General features: G+C 43.0%; 1 long non-coding RNA gene across 1 annotated transcript; it reads right to left on the bottom strand.

Moving 5' to 3' along the window:
- Nucleotides 1-1,089: 1,089 nt before the first annotated feature.
- On the bottom strand, nt 1,090-5,295 carry LOC147267559 (uncharacterized). The gene is made up of 3 exons (XR_015112258.1): nt 5,138-5,295; nt 2,779-2,904; nt 1,090-1,230 (listed from the first exon to the last, which is right to left on the bottom strand). It is a non-coding gene; the product is annotated as an uncharacterized LOC147267559 (long non-coding RNA).
- Nucleotides 5,296-5,622: the final 327 nt, after the last annotated feature.

Genomic DNA, 5,622 nt, shown 5'->3' with positions numbered 1-5,622 from the left:
AAATGGACACAACTGCTAGTAAATTCTAACAGTTCTTTTGTCAGAGGTTGTTTGATTTATAGTTAGGCATACAGACATGTTCCTTTTTTCTCCCAGGATTAGGGTCACTATTTTATTAGTGTCTCTTGCCTGAACTTGGAGAACTGCAGAACATGGCCACAACAAAACCCCTGTTTGATAGATGGAACAATGATAGGTTGGTGAGATGACAGTTTGCTTTCACATGCACTGTAAAATAGGTGATGAGCAAGGTGGGAGGGAGGGGTGACTCATCCTGATTGATCGTCACTTAAGCTCTCAACTGTGTTATGTGAACCTCTTCCTCCAACAAATGTACCAGATGAGAAAGAAATCAAAAGAAAGAGCATCTGCATGATTGGAAAGCGGCAGAGACAGTGGGATGAAAAATGCAGTAACCATCTGTGTGGGTGCACAGATTGAGAGACTTTGCATGCATTAGAGTGAATGTTCCCATGTGCAGATTCAGGCCTTTCCGAAGCAGAAGCGTGGGCACAGTATCTGTCTATCAGTTCTTTTCTGAGCCTTTGATGGTACTTTATGTATTTGCAGTGCTTGTAAATGTATCCTCACATTCATCAGAGTCAGAATAGAACTAAATATGTCCATGACTAAGATATAAAGCTACAGTCTGGAACAGCTCTGCTTAGAAATAAACAATGTGATTGCTGCTGATAATGTGACCGACTAAAGACGTATTTCAAAATGAATGTAAAGTATGGATACTATTTGGGGAACTGATTTGACTTTTATTATGGTCTGAGCTGACAATTGCTCCTCTGGTCAACTCTTACTAGAGAGTTGAGCCAACGGCAAAACAGGAACAATGAGTCGAGATGTAATCACGTTCAATACATTACAGAGCATGCGAACACACACTGGTAGTACATGCAGAACACAGGACTCTCAAGCATCGTGTCAAAGTAATAAACAAACAACTGTCATATTCTGTTTGCCAGCCTTTGTGGTCTGTGACATTTACCAACTGTGAATTACATTGTGTCTCTATTGAGTCATGTTTGTTGCTCAGTCAAGAGCTGAAGAGTTTATTGTTGCCAAGCCGTACATAATGTCCCTGTGCAGTCACATCAGTTGCACTGTTAAAGCTTAAGAGTTTTAGCTTTCTTTATGCTCATACATGAACAAGCACTTTGCCAAAATTTTGAGCCTTTCTCAAGAAATCATGGAGCTCCTTTTCTTCTCTTGCACTTTCTGTGAAAGAAGTGGGATTGAGAATTATTCACCTGAACAATCAAGGACAACCCATGCTTACTTTTTTGTTTGTAAATCTGCAGTTTTTTAAAACTGATATTTGCATTTTGGTGCTCCCCTACTAAAGAGAGGTCACTTCCCTTGTCTTGCCTGCAAAACACCATGATATCTTCTGTGAGGTAGATACTCACTAAAAATAAAAGACAATTATGCTGCTGTAATGGCCTGCATATTCCCGGTGGAAATACACTGATTAGACTAGCTGCAGATATAGCTAATTAGGCCTTGTGAATTTTTCTGTATAACTTGTTACCAATGTAGGAAATTAAGTTTCACATTTCAAGCTGCATCTTGGACTCGGCTGGAACTTGTGTGTCAGTCTACATGAAAACTGTGTAACAATATTTTTTGTTGTTTCAAAAAGGAATTTTCAACAAGCTTAAAACAGAATTGATGCATTCAACAGGTCACCCTCCACATAAACAATATGGATAGAGCTGACGACCCTTTCACCACATCCCTTAGTTACAGGATCATAAATATGCCAAACCGTGCATACAGCCAGGACAACAATCTGCCAGGTGTAAGAACAGGTGCAAGCACAATTCTCCACTGGGTTTCCTTTAATGCTCAGCTATTTCAGTTAATCTCACTGAAGGGGGAGTAATTTCCAAAGAGGGAGTGGTCTGAAGTCACCTATTTAACCAAGAGAACATGTGCTGTAAGCTGCTTTAAACCAGTAATCCATTAGGATCAGTACGATGGGTAGCCTCACTCTCACTTGACACCTTGCTTTATATAGATGAGTCTTAACATTTAAGGAAAATGCTTGTCCGACCCATTTTTTTTCAGATCTTTGGTCACATTGTGCACTTATTTAACAATAATGCCAAAAATTACAAAATTTTCTTAGTATTTTTGAATACAAATATTTGTTTCTTCCTTTAAAACAAAATATGATGCCTACTATCTGTCAATGAATTATCCAGAGACATCTGCATAAAAGCATTTAAACAAAAGTTCAGGTTATTTAGATTGGCGAGTTATTTTGGTCTAACATCAGCAGTTAATGGCTACTTGTATGTATGCAGCAACGACAGTTAAAAAAAGACAGTTGTTATTTTTTTGTTCCTCACATTTTGTCTTAAATCAAAATGTAGTTATATTTACACCATCTGGTACAAGTGACCCAATTGCACATTTAGCCAATAATAGGATAATGTGAAACCGTATGGGGGGGGCGAAGAATGACATCAACAAAAGTACATTTAAGTGGTTAAAAGACACATAAGACTCAGATGTTGCAAGCCACATTTCACAGATGGGAAATAGTGGTTTAATGCCAAGTTGAAAACATTCCATAGGCAATGGTACAGTTGGAAATCTACTATGCAAAAATAATTTGTAAATAAATTAGTGTAATGAAATACAAAAATCAATTTTGCCAGTGACAATCATTCAAAATATTTCAATTCTATCAGATTTTGGTAAATGTGTGAATAAATTAATAGATAAAGTTTAGGAATTGAAATTAAAGATTAATCTGACCTACTGTACAGAGCTCCTCCTGGAACCGTCACCTTCATGGTGGACGAGTTGGAGTGCTAAGGACCTGAAGAGCTATGCTGTTGGGAGTAATTTGCCCCTGGTAGGGTCACCCAAGGCAGACTGGTCCTAGGCAAAAGGCCAGAGGAAGAATGTTTCAAATGGCCCCTTCATTGGTAAATAGGGGCAAGCGTTTGTGTACCCAGCCTGGAGGGTTACCAAGGCCCCACCCTGGAGCCAAGGGCAAGTGCCTGGTGGTCGGGCCAGGCCAAGCCCGAAAAGGTCATATAGACTTGTCCCCCCATTGACCCACCACCCACAGGAGGAACTGGAAGGATCTGGTGCAGTGTGGTTTGGGCAGCCAACAAAGGTGGGGGCCTTGGCTGTCTGAGCCTCAGATATGGAAGCTGGCTTTGGGGACATGGAATGTCACCTCTTTGGTGGGGAAGCATTACCAGCTAGATATAGTCTGCCTCACCTCAACACTTAGCTCTGGGTCTGGAACCCATGTCCTTGAGAGGGGTTGGACTCTCTCTTTCACTGGGGTTGCTCCAGGTGAGAGCTGGAGGGCTGGGGTGGGCTTCTTGATCGCCCCCAGACTCTCTTCCTGTACATTGGGGTCTACCCTGGTGGACGAAAGGGTTGCTTCCCCTTGCCTTGGGTTGGGAAACGGGTCCTGACTGTTGTCTGCACCTATGCACCAAACAGCACTTCAGAGTATCCACCCTTTTCGTAGTCCCTGGGAAGGATGCTGGATGGCGCACTGACTGGGGACTCCATTATCCTACTGGGGGACCTCAACACTCTCGTGGGCAATGACGTCGTGACCTGGAGGGGCGTGATTTAGAGCAACAGCAGGCTCGACTTGAACCCAAGATGTGTGCAGTTATTGGACTTAATCTGACCAGCAGCCATATGTTTTTTGGACACTCGGGTGAAGTCAGGAGCTGAGCTGTCAACTGATCACCATCTGGTGCTGAGTTGGATCAGGTGGCTGGGTAAGACACTGCACAGACCTGGTATGCCCAAACGAGTAGTGAGGGTTTGCTGGGAATGCCTGGCAGAGGAACCAGTCATGATGATCTTCACCTCACACCTCTGGCAGAGCTTTGACCACATTCCAGGGGCAGTGGGTGACATTGTGACCAACTGGAACATGTTCTGCTCGGGTATTATCCAGGCAGCTTGTGAGATGTGGCCGTAATGCTGCTGGGGCCAGTCGCAGCAGGAATCCCTGAACCCGCCAGTGGACATCAGAGGTGAGGGGAACCATCAGGGTGAAGAAGGAGACCTACAGGCCATGGCTGGTCTCTGGGTCACCAGAGGCAGCCGAAAGTTACTGGCAGGACAAGCAGTGTGCAGCCATGGCTGTCACCAAAGCCAAACTGGGGCATGGGAGGAGTTCAGTGAGGCCATGTAGAATGACTATCGGTTGCCTTGGGGGGGGGGGGGGGGGGGGTAGGCTCTTGCTGGGGCAGTTCACAGCCAAATGTGAAGCAGCAGGGATGAGAATCAGCTCCTCCAAGTCTGAGGCCATGGTCCTTAGCCAGAAAAGGGTGGCCTTCCTACCCCAGGTGGTGAGGGTAGGATGGAGCGGGAGATTGACATGCGGATTGGGCCGGCTAAACTGGTCTGTTGTGTTGAGAAGGGGGTTAGCAAAAAGGCAAAGCTCTATATTTACTCATCAATCTATGTTCCAACCATGACTATAGGTGAGGGTGAGGTGAGACTGACTGAGGGGGTCAGTGTGCTGTGCTCCCCTGGGATATGTTCTTCACTACCGTGTGTGTGTGTGTGTGTGTGTGTGTGTGTGTGTGTGTGTGTGTGTGTGTGTGTGTGTGTGTGTGTGTGTGTGTGTGTGTGTCACGAGAGCTTGGGTGATTTTGTTTGGTTTTATTTTGGTGGATCCCTCCCATTCTACACTAGCTTTCCCCACCAGGTAAGCCTCAGCACTGGCTGTAGCAAACCCCAGCCAGTCAATGGTAAAGTGTACTGATGTTTCTCAGAAGCCTTTATTCATGTTCAGCCGTTGTCCTTATTGTTTGAACACAAATTAATTTCTCCTTCCATGAAACACTGTAAGAGCTAGATAAGACAGATGAATAAAATACAATTAAATCTTACAAACATAACCTTTATAACAAAACTATACATAACTGCATGAATGAAAAATTAACTGACATTGACAATAATACATGAAGAAATTACAAAGCTCTTGTAACTCCAATATCACCAGTTTAGCAATCTAAAACTATCAACATCGCTGTACATTTAAAGACTTTAAACACAGCAATTAAACCAAATTACACATCAGAGCAAATAAAATAAAATAAAATAAAAAACAACATTTATCACACAATACCTTGTTCCCAATTCCAGCTCGGCGCTTAATAATCTGGTTATGAACCTTTCATGATAGAGCGCAATCCGTTTAACCGTTCCGCCTATGACAAAGTTGCGTCAGTTTTCTTACAGTTATGCGATCCTTACTTCCACCAGAAGAGCGCCAAAATAAAAGCATGAATTATGAAAAAGGGCAAAACAAAATAAAGGCATACAGAAGCAGTTACCATATTTATAGAACATTTTTAAGAGTTACTTAAACTGGCCAGTTTTATTTGTTTTCCCCCCTCCTCTCCCTGTGTCAATGATGTTATACTTACCATTTTAATTATGTGTGAACAATAAAATTTATTTGAGTGGAACCACGTCACTGGCCCTGAGTACGAACCTGTGCATCTTTTAAATTCTCTGGGTGAAATTCCCAGAATGGTGTTGTGGCAACATAAACAATTTAATTAAGTACCCTCAACCACTGCATTGTACCCCTCCACTTGTGGCTGCCAC

Source organism: Aulostomus chinensis, chromosome 3 (genome assembly GCF_037954235.1).
Source record: "Aulostomus chinensis isolate RoL2024-O1b breed Wild chromosome 3, RoL_Achi_v1.0, whole genome shotgun sequence".
NCBI lineage: Eukaryota > Metazoa > Chordata > Actinopteri > Syngnathiformes > Aulostomidae > Aulostomus > Aulostomus chinensis.
The sequence above is the reverse complement of the archived record's forward strand: the minus strand, read 5'-3'. Positions and strand labels throughout refer to the sequence as shown.